Below are 19,377 nucleotides of genomic sequence, written 5' to 3'. Positions count from 1 at the left end.
TACAACTGTAGTGTCTCGTCATAGTGGGAGAGTGATAGTAAAACCACTTCGGTATGCACTCTTGGGAGAGTCTTTTGACAGAATCCCTGAAGATTCAAATACCGAACCCGTGAATTACGATGAAGCACTACAGGATAAAGATGAAGAAAAATGGATTGTTGCCATGAAATCATAAATGAAGTCTATTTACTCTAACAAAGTCTGGGACCTTGTAGAACCACCTGTAGATGGAGTCAAACCCATTGAATGCAAGTGGATATATAAGAAAAAGAGAGGAGTAGATGGACAAGTGCAAACTTACAAAGCTAGACTTATTGCAAAAGGGTTTACCAGAAAGAAGGGATCGATTATGAGGAAACTTTTTCGCTAGTAGTCATGTTTAAGTCTATTAGAATTATCTTATCCATTGCTTCTCATTATGATTATGAAATTTGGCAAATGGATGTCAAGACAACTTTCCTTAATATAATTCTTGATGAAAGCATATTTATGCGACAACAAGACAGTTTCATAGAAAAAGGAAATGAACACATGTTGTGCAAGCTTAAAAGATCTAATTATGGATTAAAGCAAGCTTCTAGGGCATGGAACACTTGCTTCGACAATGCAGTCAAGTCTTTTGATTTTGAGAAATGTCTTGATGAGTCTTGTGTGTACAAAAAGTGGAATGGGCATAAAGTGGTGTTTTTGGTATTATATGTAGATGATATCTTTCTCATAGGAAATAATGTGGGCTTGATTAATTCAGTTAAGGAATGGTTTTCCACAAACTTTAATATGAAGGATTTCAGAGAAGCTGCTCACATCCTTGGGATCAAGGTTCTATGTGATCGCAAGAAAATGATGTTAGGTTTATCTCAAGCTCTTTATATTGATACAATTCTTACCAAGTTTAGCATGCACGATTCCAAGAAAGGATTTCTTTATTTCAGACATGGAATTTCTTTATCTAAGGAACAATGTCCTAAGTCAGATGAGGAAACAGAAACCATGAAGACAGTTCCTTATGCATCAAAAGTAGGAAGTCTCATGTATGCCATGTTATACACTAGACCTGACATTTTTTTTGCCGTAGGCATGGTTAGCAGATATCAGTCAAATCCTGGATGAGAACATTGGACAACAGTTAAGCATATAATCAAGTACCTGAAAAGGACTAGGGATTACATGTTAGTCTATCATTCAGATGAGTTGGTGACCATAGGGTACACAAACTCAGATTTCCAGTCTAAAATGGACTATAGAAAGTCGACCTAAGGAAATTTGTTTACTTTGGGAGGTGGAGACATTGTTTGGAGATGCATAAAACACACATGTGTTGCTGATTCTACCATGGAAGCCAAATATGTAGCAGCTTCTGAGGTAGCTAAGGAGGCAGTGTGGCTAATAAACTTTCTGAAAGACATGGCGGTTGTTCCTGCAATAGAAATACCACTTATAATGTTTTGTGATAATAGTGGAGCGGTTGCAAATTCAAAGGAACCACGAAGTCATAAAAAGGCAAAACACATTGAGCGAAAATACAATTTGATTCGAGACCTAGTACAAAAAGGGGATGTGATAGTGGCGAAGATTGCATCAGAGAACAACCTTGTAGACCCTTTCACAAAAGTCTTTTAATAGACATGTTGAAGGAATGGGAGTTAGAGTTGTAGGTGCATGGTTACGAGTCTAAGTGGAAGATTGTCAGGATATACTATTAACCATGCGTTTTGCGATAGTATTAATATTGAACAATTGTTTATTCGTTTATTCAATTCAATTAAGTGTTACATTAAATAGATCAATTGTAATTTATGTGTCCTTAACTTATATAGTAGATGATTTGGTGTATAGAGTTCAAGCTTATACACAGAAAATTAAATTATCAGTTCTTATAAGTTAAAATTTATAGTTCACAATCATAGATGGAAATTTGGACAAAACCATTAGAAAGATTGTAGCACGAGATTATATGTAATTTATCTTGATTATGAGAATGACATAGTTCTAACTTCTCGTGCTAGTGCATTTTGGTATGTATTGAACGAGACCATGAAGAGAGTTGTCTTAGAATGACTAATAAAAACATATTCTCTAAACTATTAAATGTAATTATATTCTTAATCTTGATATAACGATTATGATATGTATATATTAATTGTCATTTTGATTTATTAAAAGGTGAGATTCTGAGATTGGTCAATATGCATGGTAGATTAGATGATAATGATGTATATATATGAAATAATTAGTTAGTTGATGGAATCCATTTCTCAGTATAGATATTGATGATACACCTTTTATGAGAAGCTTATAAGTTTTTCATGTGTAAACCCGTCCGATATATTTATGAATCTGGCACATGAAATAAATTAAGTGTTCCTCTAAAAAAGTTAATTATTGAATTAAATTAATCAAGTAATTTAATTTATTTATTAGTATCGGTAATCTTAACATGGATGATTATATAAGTTTTTAATGGTGAATTTCTAAATAAATAGAGAGTGCAATTACGAATTTTTAGTGGAATGATTTCTAATTTATTATGGTATGAATAATTCAAATTAGTTATTTAGAATTATTACCATAACAAGGAGCCTCAGTAATTATATTCTGTGGTCCCTCCAGTGCCCAATTTAACTAGAACTCAGAATCTTATTTTTCTAGTAGAAGATGTAAAAGTGGCGTATTTTTTTCTTCGAAGAAGAAACATGTATTTCAAGTTTTTTGAAGAAAAAGGATTTGCTTTTCTTCTCCTCTTTGAACTAGGAAGACATCTCTATAAATAGAGATTCTTCTAACCTAGAAAAGGAACTCAGTATTCTATACAATACTTGCCTACCCAAGTATTGAGAGAGTTCAATTCTTAATTGAGATTACTGTAAAAGACTGTAGAGCTGGAGTTTGATTTGCTTCAATATATCTGCTCATGCTTCAAGAGGTATTCTGAGTTAATTTTCAGCATACTTTGTATGTAATGACTATTTGTGATTGTTGTTTATATTCATGCGAGATGTATGATTCTGGAATGCTTCCGACGTGTATGCTATTTTTAAACAGTTGAAAAGTCATCCCCAAATTAATTAATAGTTAAGCTATTTCAAAAAAGAGTCTTGATGAATTGGGAGGAAATCTTTAGAATGAGAATTCTAGAAGTGTAGTTCGAGATAAGGCAAAAAAGAAAATGTAGTAGTTGAGAAATAACTCACTAGAGATCCTTCTATTATCTATGTTTAAATAGAGGTGGTTTATTTGAGATGTATGTATACACAAATATTATGCGTGTGCTCAAGAGAAGAGAATGCTAAAACAAACAACATGTGAATGATCGAGTGAGAAATAAGAAAGAGCAACAAAAAGAGTTGCTTGAGTGAGTGCAGTAAAAATTGAGTGTAAAATTGTATGGCCAAAATTGGTTAAATTTAAGTTGTGAATAATTAATTGTTCCCAATAATATCCAGCAAGTTCTATCAAAGCCTAGTAACTCAAGAAACGTAGCAATTCCAAGAGAGATCCTACAAGCTACTTCTAAAGGAACTAATCAATGGTGGATTTTGCGAGAAACCACTGTTCGTGGAGCACAAGAATGATTATTATTTTCTCAACTATGAATATGGGATATCATTGATGGATCAAACACTATACTACCAACATGTGAAGTAACAAGAAGGTGAATGTCATAGTTGGAAAGGCCTCCATGTATATCACACCCATACACACAAGTATACATGATCACACATATTAAGGTGATAGTGAGTAATCGGATAAACAAATTACACAAGGACTTATTTGTTAAAAAAACTATTGATGTGACTGTTGTAATTAAGTCAACAAGTGTTGTCTAATTCAAGAAAGTTTGGTTCGTTGTTATACGTTAACAATACTAATTATGACTAACGGAAGACAAGTATATGCAACAACCCACACATTTCTAATATAAGGTCCAAATCATTCTTCATTTATGTGTAAGGTGTTAAGTTCCATTCTTTGTTTTGAGAATGAATTTGGATATGAACTAAGGTAACAAAATCCCCTGGCACAAAGTTGAGTTGAAAGTTTCCTTATCAATTAAGTTTTGACATACGACTCTACTTAGGTAAACTTTAAATGATTATATATCACAACACATAATGAATTAGTGACCCATTACTTATCAAATTGAAGGTATATGAGTCATCTTTCTAGCGCCACTAACTCTGCCTCATTTTGAGTTCGGAGTAAAAAGTTATGACTGTTTTACCAGAGACTACCACAACAGAGTTTCTGAGTTAGTTCCTATGAATACCTTTATAGGACATAGCAATTTCTATGACTCGTACTTATAACTTGTGGAAAAACATCAAAAAATGAAGTTTTGAGCTCTAATTCCTACAGACCCATGTACATATAGTAGAACAATCTACAAGTCGTAGTTTGAACTTGTATAATGAATTTTTGAGTCTTAAAATTTATATTAAGTCCACATATTGAATCTACTGTCTGTAGTTTGGACCCATAGAATAAAATTTTGAGCCTTAAAATTCAATAAATTTGATCTATGGTGTGAAGAAATATATATGGTTCGTAGTGAGGTTTAAAATTTAATATGAATGCCACGGATGAGATCTATGGTCTGTAGATCAATCCATGAAACATAGATGGCCCCGTGGAAGGTTTTCAACAACTTTTTAAGAGGGTAGTTCAGTATTTTCTCACTTCGGCTAAGACTAAACCCTAACTCTCTTACATGTAAGTAAGTTTCTAATAGTATTAATCGACCCAATTGCTCTGATCAATGCTTCCACGTCTTAGAGAAAGCTAGGGTTTTCAAGCATTCTTCTTGCTTCGCCAAGAACTTTATTCTTCCATATATGTCAGGCTAATCATAGTGATGGACGGAGTTCGACCTCACGCCCTACACTAAAATTCAGTCATTAAAATATTTATCTAGGGTTACAACCTTATTTACAAGAATTCTTCAGATGCGTGATATTATTGATTTGAGTTCTAAGTCCTTGATCATGAGGTGTTATATATTATACATTGATGTACTTGAGTTTCTATTCATGTTTGTATTCTATAAGAACCTTAATATCTAAGTGAGAGTCTTTTGAACAAACATCTTTTTCTCATAAATAAATTTTCCGAAGTTAAAAGTGAGTTCAAGAGTAAAGTTTAAGTCTAATTATGAGAAGAGTTTGACAAAACTATATGATTCTCAAATTTATTATTTTACATAGAGAAATAGTACTATTTTGAGAAAAGTACAGAGTTTTCAGAAAGGTTGAGTGCAAACAAGTTGCCTCTTAAAGAGGTCATTTTGAGAACTTTTATCAACCTGTAACGACCTGTTTAGTCGTTTTGAGTAGCAGACTTCAATTCTGGAAAAACTGGCAGAAGCGACAGACCCCACGACGGACCGTCATGAGCACGACGGATCGTCGCAGGGTCTCGTTTTAAAACACTTAGAAAATCTGAAATTGGGTACTGAAAATCGACTCTCTGAACTTCGTAACGGAATGGCAGGACGGACCTTCACAGGCGTGACGGACCGTCACAGATTATTCAGTGGAAATTGAGTCTCTGACCCTTGCGACGACCTGCAGGACGGGCCGTCGCAGGCACGACGGGCCGTCGCAGGTTGCGCAATCCCAGTCTAGGTCGGATTTCTTGATACGTTTTAAGGGATGTTTTTGACTATTCTTGCCTTAATTATAAAGTTAGTGGGTTAATGTTAATAAGTCTAATTACTTGGGGGTTAAAAGAGGTAACCTTAAGTTAATTAGTGGGGCATTATTGCCATCTTTTATTCTTAATTATATACTAATTAGGGTAAAAGAAAGAGGGTTGGAATAAGAAAAATAAGAAAGGACAAAGAGAGACAGAAAAAGAAAGAGAACGAGTAGAGAGAGAGAGAGAAACGAAGGGGATAGCAAGGATTTTGAGAAGATAGCTTGTTGATCGCAATTCTTCGGTGGAGGTAGGTTATGGTTTTCATGCTTTCATAGTAAACTCTTAATAGAGAATGATATGTATTGGTAGTATTGTAAACCCTGCTATGTGCTTAATTGTATGCATGCATGAACGTGATTATATAATTGTGATTATATTAAGCATGATGAAGTTATTGAATCCCAAATATTGATAAAAACCTAATCCCTTGTTAATGATGATGCCTTGGTAAGGGAGAAGGCTTGATGAACTAAAGTAATGAGATTGATGATGCCTTGGTAAGAAAGAAGGCTTGATGAATTGATGGAAGGAGATTAGGGGATCGGGTGTCACGAATCGACACATAGAATTAGGGGATCGGGCGTCACGAACCGACACGTAGATTTAGGGGATCGGGTGTCACGAACCGACACGTAGAATTAGGGGATCGGGTGTCACGAACCGACACATAGTATTAGGGGATCGGGTGTCACGAACCGACACGTAGTATTAGGGGATCGAGTGTCACGAACCAACACGTAGATTTAAGGGATCGGGTGTCACGAACCGACACGTAGAATTAGGGGATCGGAGTGTCACGTACCGACACAAGAGGATTAATGAACATTGAGGGAGCGGAGTGTCACGTACCGACACAAGAGAAATAAAGATAATGAATCTTGAAAGATGTTAATATACTCAATCTAATGAACATGATTCCCAAATGAGTATGGTATCGAGGCTTGAGTCCTCATGTGTGAACTTGATGGTAATTGTTAATGATATAGTATTTGTTGTTGCTACATGTTGAGTATCATAGTTGATTTTATGATATTACTTGGTATATATTGATTTCTATTTTGAGTTGGCCGATGCTATCTACTCAGTACCCGTGTTTTGTACTGACCCCTACTTTTATGTTCTCTTCTTGTTTATTTGTGGAGTGCAGCAAACGTGTCTTCGTCTTCAACTCAACAGTAATTCAAGCCAGTCTTACTACATCGGAAATTCAGGGTGAGCTAATGCTTCTAGCTTGGACTGGATCTTCTTCTTCAAGTCTTGATGCCTTGAACTTCCGGCATGGACTAGCTTCTTATGTATTTTTAGCATTTAGAATACTCTTAGTTTAGTCATTTGATCGTAGATGTTCTTGTGATGATGACTTCCAGATTTTGGGGAATAATAGATGTTGAATTTTAGAAGTTAATGAATTGGTCTTTATTTATTGAGTTTAAGTCTTCCGCATTACTTTCTGTTGATATTATATTGAAATGTTAAGGTTAGATTGGTTGGTTCGCTCACATAGGAGGGTAAGTGTGGGTGCCAGTCGCAACCTGGTTTGGGTCGTGACAAACTTGGTATCAGAGCATTAGGTTCGTTGGTCTCATCACACAAGAACGAGTCTAGTAGAGTCTTAAGGAACGGTAGGGGGACGCCTTTACTTTTCTTTGAGAGGCTATAAGACTTTAGGAAAATTCCATTCTTTCTTTCTTTCTTTCGTGCTACTACTTGAATCCAATTGGTATCTAGGTGATACAAATTGGTATCTGACCATCTTCACTCTATTCCGCAGATGGTTAGAACTAGAGCAACGACTACGCCAGCACCAACACCAGCACCGGCGAGACAGGGTGCGTCTGAGCCAGCCACTGGGGCTGTAGCTCGAGGAAGAGCAGCGGCAAGAGGCCGTGGTAGAGGTCGTGGGAGGACGTCCGCTAGGGGAATAGGACGAGCACCTAGCCCATCTGATACTAGGGCAGTGACTCCTCCACCGACTGAGGAAGTAATAAGAGAAGGGGAGGATGTGGAAAATGAACAAGTGCAGAATGAGGGATTGCCACCCCAACCTACCCCAGAGATGATCAATCAGGTTCTCACCTATCTCAGTGGGTTGTCTAATCAAGGTTAGGCACCTCCAGTGTTTTCTGCGCCAACACCTCCGATTTCAGAAGTACAACATGCAGCCACTATGGCTCCTCGTATGGATGCCTCATTAGACATAGGCACGTTTCCACGTCTGACTACTAGGCCTATAATGACAAATGATCAGCATGAACTTTTCAGTAAGTTCTTGAAATTGAAACCTCCAGTCTTCAAGGGTGCGGAATCTGAGGATGCTTACGATTTTCTGGTTGACTGTCATGAGCTACTACACAAGATGGGTATAGTAGAACGGTTTGGTGTTGAGTTCATGAGTTATCAGTTTTAAGGGAACGCCAAAATGTGGTGGCGGTCACATATTGAGTGTCAACCAACAGAGGCACCACCTATGACTTAGGCCTCATTCTCTTGCTTGTTTATGGAGAAGTATATCCCCCGAACTTTGAGGGATAGGAAAAGGGATGAGTTCTTGAGCCTAGAGCAAGGTAGGATGTCGGTCAATGCATATGAGGCTAAGTTTCGTGCTTTATCCCGGTATGCCACCCAACTATGTTTCAGTCCACAAGAGCGGATTCGCCGTTTTATGAAGGGGTTGAGGTCAGAGTTACGGATTTCAGCCTTACAGATAGCGGCTACTGCAAAATCCTTCCAAGAGGTGGTAGATTTCGTGGTAGAGGTGGAAGGAGTGAAGCCAGATGAATTCACCATGGCATCGACATCAAAGAGGTTTCAAAAGAGAGGTGAGTTTAATGGTTCTTACTCTAGAGGACAAGGTTCCGGAGGTTACTCAGGTCGACCCATTCAGTCTTCACTACAGACTGTAGTTGGGGGTCCACCTCAGACTGGTTAACACTTCTCTGAGAGACCTATGCTTGACTCCAGAGAGTGTTATGGATGTGGGGAGACTGGACATATTAGGAGGAATTGTCCAAAACAGAGTTATAGACCCCCAATGGCTAGAGGTAGAGGTGGTCATGGTAGAGGCCGTTATTCTGGAGGACGTGGTGGTCGAGGTAATGGTGGTCACCAAAATGGCCGAGGTGATGGGCAAACTGGAACCACTACATCACAACATGGTAGGGGCAATGGACAGACAAACGATAGGGCCCATTGTTACGCTTTCCCTGGGCGGTCTGAAGCGGAGGCATCTGATGCTGTCATCACAGGTAATCTTCTGGTTTGTGATTGCATGGCTTCTGTATTGTTTGATCCTGGATCCACATTTTCTTATGTATCTTCCTCATTTGCTAATGGTCTAAATTTACATTGTGAATTACTTGATATGCCTATTCGTGTTTCTACTCCGGTGGGTGAGCCTGTGGTAGTTGAAAAGGTATATAGGTCCTGTTTGGTGAACTTCGTGGGGAGCAACACTTATGTAGATTTGGTTATCTTAGAAATGGATGATTTTGATGTAATTCTGGGTATGACTTGGCTTTCTCCGCAATTTGCGATCTTGGATTGTAATGCTAAAACGGTGACGTTAGCCAAGCCTGGGGCAAATCCGTTAGTGTGGGAGGGTGACTACACTTCCAATCCGGTGCGTATCACCTCCTTTCTTCGTGCTAAGAAAATGATTAGTAAAGGGTGTTTAGCTTTCTTGGCACATCTCAAGGACGACACTACCCAAGTACCTTCGATTGAGTCAGTTTTTGTTGTCCATAAGTTTCTAGATGTGTTCCCTGCAGATCTTCCTGGTATGCCACCAGATAGGGATATTGATTTTTGTATTGACCTTGAACCGGGTACTCGCCCCATTTCTATACCCCCTTACAGAATGGCTCCCGCGGAGTTAAGAGAGTTAAAAGCCCAACTTCAAGAGTTATTAAACAAAGGCTTTATTAGACCAAGTGCATCTCCTTGGGGTGCTCCGGTTTTGTTTGTAAAGAAGAAGGATGGGAGTTTTCGGATAGACTACAGACAACTAAACAGGGTAACCATAAAGAACAAGTATCCTCTTCCCCGCATTGATTACTTGTTCGATCAGTTACAAGGTGCTTGTGTCTTCTCTAAGATTGACTTGAGATCCGGTTATCATCAATTGAAAATACGGGCAACAGATGTGCCAAAGACTGCTTTTCGAACGAGGTATGGGCATTACGAATTTGTAGTGATGTCTTTTGGTCTTACGAATGCCCCTGCTGCGTTCATGAGCTTGATGAATGGGATTTTTAAGCCATATTTGGGCCTCTTCGTGATCGTATTTATTGATGATATATTGGTATACTCAAAGAGCAAGAAGGAACATGAAGAGCATTTGAAAATGGTATTGGAAATGTTGAGGGAGAAAAAGCTGTATGCCAAGTTCTCTAAGTGTGAGTTTTGGCTAGATGCAGTGTCCTTTTTGGGGCACGTGGTTTCTAAGGATGCAGTGATGGTGGATCCTTCTAAGATTGAGACAGTGAACAATTGGGTAAGACCTACTAATGTGTCAGAAATAAGGAGCTTTGTTGGGTTAGCTAGCTACTACCGCCGATTTGTCAAGGGATTCTCTTCTATTGCTTCCCAACTGACGAACTTGACTAAGCAAAATGTTCCATTTGTATGGTCGGATGAGTGTGAGGAAAGCTTTCAGAAGCTCAAGACTTTGTTGACTACCGCACCCATTCTCACCTTGCCAGTGGAAGGTAAGAACTTCATTGTTTATTGTGATGCATCCTATTCTGGTTTGGGTGCAGTACTAATGCAAGAGGAGAGTGTGATTCCTTATGCTTCAAGGAAACTAAAGGTGCATGAACGTAACTGTCCGACCCACGATTTGGAATTGGCTGCGGTGGTGTTTTCATTAATGCAATGAAGACACTATTTATATGGAGTTAAGTGTGAGATCTATACGGATCATCGTAGCCTACAGTATGTCTTTAGTCAGAAAGATTTGAACTTGGGATAGAGGAGATGGATGGAACTACTGAAGGACTACGACATCACTATTTTGTATCATCCGGGGAAGGCGAATGTTGTAGCAGATGCTTTAAGTAGAAAGGTGGGAAGCATGGGAAGTCTTGCTCACTTGCAAGCTTCTAGACGCCCATTGGCTAGAGAGGTTCAGACTCTAGCTAATGACTTGATGAGATTAGAAGTAAATGAGAAGGGAGGATTGTTGGGTAGTGTGGAGTCAAGATCTTCTTTTCTTGACAAAATTAAGGGAAAACAGTTTGATGATGAGAAACTAAGGCGAATCCAAGATAAAGTATTGCGAGGGGAGGCTAAGGAAGCACAAATCGATGAGGAAGGTGTTTTGAGAATCAAGGGAAGGGTATGTGTACCCCGTGTCGATGATTTGATCAACATTATTCTGACAGAGGCTCATAGTTCAAGGTATTCTATACATCTGGGTGCAACCAAGATGTATCGTGACCTAAAATAACACTTTTGGTGGAGTAGAATTAAGCGTGATATTGTTGACTTTATTGCCAAGTGTCCAAACTGTCAACAAGTAAAGTATGAACACCAAAGGCCCAGAGGAACACTTCAGAGAATGCCCATTCCGGAATGGAAGTGGGAAAGAATTGCAATGGACTTTGTGGTTGGTCTTCCAAGGACAATGGGTAAGTATGACTCCATTTGGGTGATTGTCGATAGGTTAACTAAATCTGCTCATTTCATTCCGGTAAAGGTGACTTACAATGCAGAGAAGTTAGCCAAGATCTATATCTCAGAAATAGTTCGATTGCATGGGGTTCCACTATCCATCATATCAGATAGAGGTACACATTTTACTTCTAAGTTTTGGAAAACATTGCATGCGGAATTGGGTACTAGGTTGGACCTTAGTACTGCGTTCCATTCTCAGACCGATGGTCAGTCTGAAAGGACGATTCAAGTGTTGGAGGATATGCTTTGTGCATGTGTGATAGAGTTTGGTGGCCATTGGGATAGCTTCCTACCCTTAGCAGAGTTTTCATACAATAATAGCTATCACTCAAGTATTGATATGGCCCCATTTGAAGCATTGTATGGGAGGAGATGTAGGTCTCCCATTGATTGGTTTGATGCATTCGAGGTTAGACCTTGGGATACTGACCTTTTGAGGGATTCGATAGAGAAAGTGAAGTCTATTCAAGAAAAGCTTCTAGCGGCGCAAAGTAGACAAAAAGAATATGCAGATCGAAAGGTTAGAGACTTAGAGTTCATGGAAGGTGAACAAGTCTTGTTGAAGGTTTCACCAATGAAAGGGGTGATGCGATTTTGTAAGCAAGGTAAACTTAGCCCAAGGTATATTGGTCCATTTGAAGTACTTAAGCGAGTAGGGGAGGTGGCTTATGAGTTAGCCTTGCCTCCAGGGCTGTCCGGAGTGCATCCGGTATTCCATGTGTCTATGTTGAAAAGATATCATGGAAGTGGAAATTACATTATCCGTTGGGATTCAGTTTTTCTTGATGAGAACTTGTCTTATGAGGAGGAGCCTGTTGCTATTTTAGATAGAGAAGTTCGCAAGTTGAGGTCAAGAGAGATTGCATCCATCAAGGTGCAATGGAAGAATCGACCGGTTGAAGAAGCCACTTGGGAGAAGGAGGCAGATATGCAAGAAAGATACCCACATCTGTTTACAGATTTAGGTACTTCTTTTCGCCCTTATTCTCCTTCCTGTGATCGTTCGGGGACGAACGATGGGTAAATTGGTATCTATTGTAACGACCTGTTTAGTCGTTTTGAGTAGCAGACTTCAATTCTGGAAAAACTGGCAGAAGCGACAGACCCCATGACGGACCGTCATGAGCACGACGGATCGTCGCAGGGTCTCGTTTCAAAACACTTAGAAAATATAAAATTGGGTACTGAAAATCGACTCTCTGAACTTCATAACGGAATGGTAGGACGGACCGTCACAGGCGTGATGGACCTTCACAGATTATTCAGTGGAAATTGAGTCTCTAACCCTTGCGACGACCTACAGGACGGACCGTCGCAGGCACGACGGGCCATCGCAGGTTGCGCAATCGCAGTCTGGGTCGGATTTCTTGATACGTTTTAAGGGACGTTTTTGACTATTCTTGCCTTAATTATAAAGTTAGTGGGTTAATGTTAATAAGTCTAATTACTTGGGGGTTAAAAGAGGTAACCTTAAGTTAATTAGTGGGGCATTATTGCCATCTTTTATTCTTAATTATATACTAATTAGGGTAAAAGAAAGAGGGTTGGAATAAGAAAAATAAGAAAGGACAAAGAGAGACAGAAAAAGAAAGAGAACGAGTAGAGAGAGAGAGAAACGAAGAGGATAGCAAGGATTTTGAGAAGATAGCTTGTTGATCGCAATTCTTCGGTGGAGGTAGGTTATGGTTTTCATGCTTTCATAGTAAACTCTTAATAGAGAATGATATGTATTGGTAGTATTGTAAACCCTGCTATGTTCTTAATTGTATGCATGCATGAACGTGATTATATAATTGTGATTATATTAAGCATGATGAAGTTATTGAATCCCAAATCTTGATAAAAACCTAATCCCTTGTTAATGATGATGCCTTAGTAAGGGAGAAGGCTTGATGAACTAAAGTAATGAGATTGATGATGCCTTGGTAAGAAAGAAGGCTTGATGAATTGATGGAAGGAGATAAGAGGATCGGGTGTCACGAACCGACACGTAGAATTAGGGGATCGGGTGTCACGAACCGACACGTAGATTTAGGGGATCGGGTGTCACGAACCGACACGTAGAATTAGGGGATCGGGTGTCACGAACCGACACGTAGTATTAGGGGATCGGGTGTCACGAACCGACACGTAGTATTAGGGGATCGGGTGTCATGAACTGACACGTAGATTTAGGGGATCCGGTGTCACGAACTGACACATAGATTTAGGGGATCGGGTGTCACAAACCGACACGTAAAATTAGGGGATCGGAGTGTCACGTACCGACACAAGAGGATTAATGAACATTGAGGGAGCGGAGTGTCACGTACCGACACAAGAGAAATAACGATAATGAATCTTGAAAGATGTTAATATACTCAATCTAATGAACATGATTCCCAAATAAGTATGGTATCGAGGCTTGATTCCTCATGTGTGAACTTGACGGTAATTGTTAATGATATAGTATTTGTTGTTGCTACATGTTGAGTATCATAGTTGATTTTATGATATTACTTGGTATATATTGATTTCTATTTTGAGTTGGCTGATGATATCTACTCAGTACCCGTGTTTTGTACTGACCCCTACTTTTATGTTCTCTTCTTGTTTATTTGTGGAGTGCAGCAAACGTGCCATCGTCTTCAACTCAACAGTAATTCAAGCCAGTCTTACTACATCGGAAATTCAGGGTGAGCTAATGCTTCTAGCTTGGACTGGATCTTCTTCTCCAAGTCTTGATGCCTTGAACTTCCGGCATGGACTAGCTTCTTATGTATTTTTAGCTTTTAGAATACTCTTAGTTTAGTCGTTTGATCGTAGATGTTCTTGTGATGATAACTTCCAGATTTTGGGGAATAATAGATGTTGAATTTTAGAAGTTAATGAATTGGTCTTTATTTAATGAGTTTAAGTCTTCCGCATTACTTTCTGTTGATATTATATTGAAATGTTAAGGTTAGATTGGTTGGTTCGCTCACATAGGAGGGTAAGTGTGGGTGCCAGTCGCAACCCGGTTTGGGTCGTGACACAACCATAATGTCTGTATATATTGATATTATTGAGCACCGATATAAGGAGGTTGCAGTCCCCATAAACCACATAACAAGTGTGGGATAATATTGTACAACATTGAGGTGACTCCTCATAACGTTTGAGAAGACCTATTATATGGATCCATGAGTTGAGGATGTTCTATAGCTGACAAGGTATATCATAATTTTGGCAATGCGGGCGAGACATTATATTAACACTGACCTCATAAATAATGATTTTCGTCTAGAGAATCTCTCAAATAGAGTAAAGAGTATTTCATTACCATAGTTGTATATGCACAATTAATTGATTTATCATATTTATTTGAGAAAAAAGACATAAAGTCACCACTGATTGTCCCATATTTGCATAAAGACGCACCTTAACTTTTGAAGTATTCTATTACCCCACGAAACTATCTAAATCCATAAAAAATATATCTTTTTGACTAATTTTAACACCACTCGTGTTGCCACGAAATATGGTTCGTAAAGGATTCTTGGTGCATATTCAAACCAACATAAAAATTGGCACATGACACTCCCAATTTGACTTATTTTGAAAAAAATATAAAAACTCATGTATTAATTTTTTGAAACTTTATAAGAAATAGTTTTTTTATTTCTCAAATCCCTTTTCTCTTCTTCCCTACCATTATCAGCTTACGCATATTTGTTTAACATTCACGGCTTCTTTTATTTACCTTTGTTTGTTTCCCTTTCTTATCATTGTTTTTTAAAACTAATGATATTGTGTTCATTCTTATTCTTTTTTTAAAAAATAAATTAGTTTAGTGATTTTTTACCTCCTACAAATCAAGATTAGAATTTAGAAATAGTGAAACTATGAGAAACTCGATTTGGGAGTAAGAAGTTGAAGAAGTTAGTGATTTAAATGTCAAATTTAACTTGTGATCTTTTGAGTGTTTAGATTTAATAGTTTGATGGGATTTATTTTCATAAATAAATTAATTTGTTGTAGCTTGACTAATAATTAATATTGTTGCGGCGAAATCCATCCCGCCATGGTAAATATGCCAACCGTCGCAGTACAGGTGAAATCAATGGTAGATGACAAAAGTTGAGGCAAAGAAGAAAGAGAAAAAAAAGAAAAAGAAATAAGCAAAGAAATCAAATAAAAATAATCAAAAAATATTTTTAACACGTGGCAAGTGACTATTTGTGTGTGATTTACAAATATTTTTGTATGAGTGGTATTGGGTGAAAAATACGGTGTACGTACTATTTTGAAGTTGTTCAGTGGGTTAATTATATAGGACATCCGCAAAGTTAAGGTGTCTTTTTAAAAATCCGGGAGAACTTCAATGGTAACTTTATGTCTTTTCTCTATTTATTTTTATAACTTTAAATGATTTTATCTCTAAATATATTTCACATTCTTTTGAGTATCTTGCTTTAGCTTCTTCGGTTCAGTTATTTATTTTTCTCATCTATATTACATACTCATACGTTCAATGTACTGATGTCATTCGATCAACATCTTTTCATGATGCAGATACAGGTGTTCACGATCATCAAACACTCTATTCAGATCATTTTATACTTCTTGCTAGCTTTGGTAAACCTTCCTTGCATTCAAGAGGAGTCCATTTCTGTCTTTCAATTTAGTAGTTTAAGGTGCTGTAGGTTTTGCCTCGACATTCATGTTGAATTATCTAGTCTTCATAGATAGTTAGTGTTGAATTTCTTTTATATAGTTCCTTTAAACTATTTTGGCAAACTATTATTCTTTATAATGTATTTTCAGGAAATTTTGAGTATAGTACTTTGAGATAGTTTGAGTTTTGAGAAGTGCTGAGACTTTTGAATTTAAATTCTATTTTAAAGCTTAAATATACTTGAGTTAGTATTTATATAAGTATCCATCTAAGCCAAAGGTTCGCTTGAGAATCAATCGTTCTTGACTGTCAGCCATATCCAGGTTGTAGGCTCGGAATGTGACAGGTAGTGCAACCTTCTCATGGTGACGTCACAAATAGTAAGTTCAGGAACGCGGCTTAAATGTTGACTCAAGTGATAACAAAACATGTTGGTCGCCAAGGAGCTTACCATCAAAATGTGAATTATATGTCCAGATTCTAAGAGCTTCTAATATTGAATCCTCTAGAGTTCACTAGGTCAAAGGTCAGCGAAGATTCAGAAAACTTTGTGGAAGAGTTTCAGAAGACGTATTTTAGGTTATAGATGTTAAGGGTGCAGACAACTTCTTATTATCTTAAGGGTGTATATAACTTCTTATTATCTTAAGGGTGTTTCGAGGATTTGGTACGATAAGTGGAAGAAAACTAGGGGAGAAGATGCACCACCCTTAGGTTGGACAATATTTGAGAATGCATTCTTGGGGTGTCTCTTTCCCCAAGAGATAATGGAAACAAAAGTGAGGGAGTTCCTCAATATGTAATAGAGGAGTATAAGTGTGCAATAATATAGCATCCAGTTCAATGAACTGCTATGCTCTAGAGATGGTGGTGTTGGGGTTATGAAGGCTGATAAGGGCATCATACGAAAGTTATAATTTACAAATCATATGGTTGATAAATTAAAAAAAAACTTATACTAAAAATCTAAATATTACTATATCAAAACTAATATAAATGAAAACATTGAAACTATAGAGAGAATAAATCTCCTTTAAACTAAATTTCCTAATGACTACATTGTGGATTCTATTGTTGTGTTGTGTTAGAAGAAACAAGCCTATATTTATAAAGTCCTAAAACCTTTTCCTACTAGAAAATAACTAGCTACTCCAAGCCTTTTCTTAAAAGGAAAGAATAAACTAAATATGAAACAATATTATATTTTCCTTAGAAAAAGTAAAAACATTCATGTTAATAATGTTTTAACTTTTTTTTTTTGGAAAAATACACTTCAAATAAGGTAAGAAAATTAGGGCATAACCCTAACAAATCTCCCCTTTTGGTTTGAATTTTCTGGCATAATAATCTTGATCCTCTTTCTTCATACAATCTTCATGTATCACTGCTGCTTACCATGATTTAAAAATTTATATGGGTTAAATAGCGGAGCCCTATTTTAAAAGTTACGAGTAGGGTTGAAAGTGAATCTTATGCGTTAAAAATAATATGCATGAGTTGAAAGTGGAGCTCACGTGTTAAAAGCAATATGCATGATCATAGTTAAAAGTGGAGCCCGATCATTAAAAGTTTGCAGGGGTTGAAATTGTTGAAGATTGATTTTGTTTCAATGGATGGAGCAACAAGATATTATTCAAAACAAATTTGAAATACTTGGAGCATAGTTGCCTTGGATCGGTAACCATAGTTGGAGCATATTTGGATAATTGTATAAATTTCATAAAATAATCTTTTACACTCATTTTTCCTTGAAGAAGGTTAATTAAATCAAGAACATTTGCCTGCCTCATTTCAAGAGGAAATAAGCTATCAAAGAAAAGCAACCTTAAATTTCTCCCAATTAAGAAGACCTTTTTCGGTTGCTCCCTCTTCTTTTATTGGTTAAACCAAACTTGAGCAAAACCTTTGAGTGGGAAAGTTGTCAATTTTGCATTTTCTACTGAAGTGATACCCATAATACAATCTTTTGAACCTCATTGATAAAATCTTGAGGATCTTCCTAAACCTAAGAACCATGGAATTCCGAAGGATTCATCCTAGTAAAGTCCCTCACCCTTGTTTTCGCCATAACCACGTTTGGGTTCATGAGATCCACAAACTCCCACTTTACTTGAGTCGTCATATCTTGGGCCTATTTGTGAAATGCGACTCAAAACTCATTATTAGTCACTTGTTCAACCAATGGGTCAGATGAAACTTGAGGAACTTCTTGTCTCACATTCTCACCGCATTCCCTCTTAAGTATGGTCTTTGAGGGTCCATACGTTAAGATTATCGATTAAAGATTAGGGGAGAAACATATAGAGTTAAACTACATCACACGAATTTAGAATGATGAAAGAAGTGAAGCTTCCTAAATATCTTATAGCCTTCGAATAAAAAATGTGGCACGCTTCACACTCATGAACAAGACTCTACTTGACGTGACTTGTGAGACATCCTAGGACCTTTCTAAATCTTGTGTTGTGAATATCCAGTTTGGCATGTTCCAAAGTATACTCTAGGCGTGTAATGACACGCAAAACCCGAAGAAACCTCACACAAGCCACTTAGAATGCATCATAAAAGATTATAGAAACAAAGATTTTAAAAGAAACGATCTTATATCATAAAAGAGTTTGACAAAGTGGAAATCTAAAATAGTCTCAATAAGATGTCTATTATATCAAGAGGAAGTTTTTGGTATGTAACCCTAAACAACATATAATGTCCGTAAACCAAAATTAAAGAAAAGTTATAAAAATGTATTGGCTTTTGGAACATGATGACTCACAAATCTTCAAGTTCCAGATAAATAAAGTAGCTACAAGTATGCGAGATAGGAGTGTTGGACCATGAATTAGTGAATTAGTTCAGGTAAGTGTTTTAATTAGAACATATAAGGTACTACGTATGATAACAATGCATAAACGATATGAAAACAAGATAAAAGGGGACCTTTTATGACATGCAATGACCAAGCTAAACTATAAGATAAAAGGTTTAGAAAACACGAGTCATAATCATGGTCAATGCGAGCTTATCATATTTACAACACTTTGATAGATACTTTAAAAGTAACCTTAGTTCATTATTGTGGGATGCTTACCATTAATTGACATAGATCATGTGAGCTATAGCATGAAATACACTTCACTACTCCTATACCAAGAAGAGAGTGTCATACTTGCCAAGGTAAGGACCATGAGTTTAAGCTAAGATGGATCCACTAACTAATGTCTATCTGAGACAAAATTCAATTGTGACACATAGTTTTGTGACTTAGGGATTACTGCCAATGGTCCAAAAACGTTATGCAGAAACCTTCATTCAAAAGACCACTTGGTGCACACTAAAATCCCATGAAATAGTCATTAATAAATTATCATCCACGG

Source organism: Solanum lycopersicum, chromosome 9, assembly GCF_036512215.1.
Source record: "Solanum lycopersicum chromosome 9, SLM_r2.1".
Lineage (NCBI taxonomy): Eukaryota > Viridiplantae > Streptophyta > Magnoliopsida > Solanales > Solanaceae > Solanum > Solanum lycopersicum.
Note: the sequence above shows the minus strand (reverse complement) of the source record.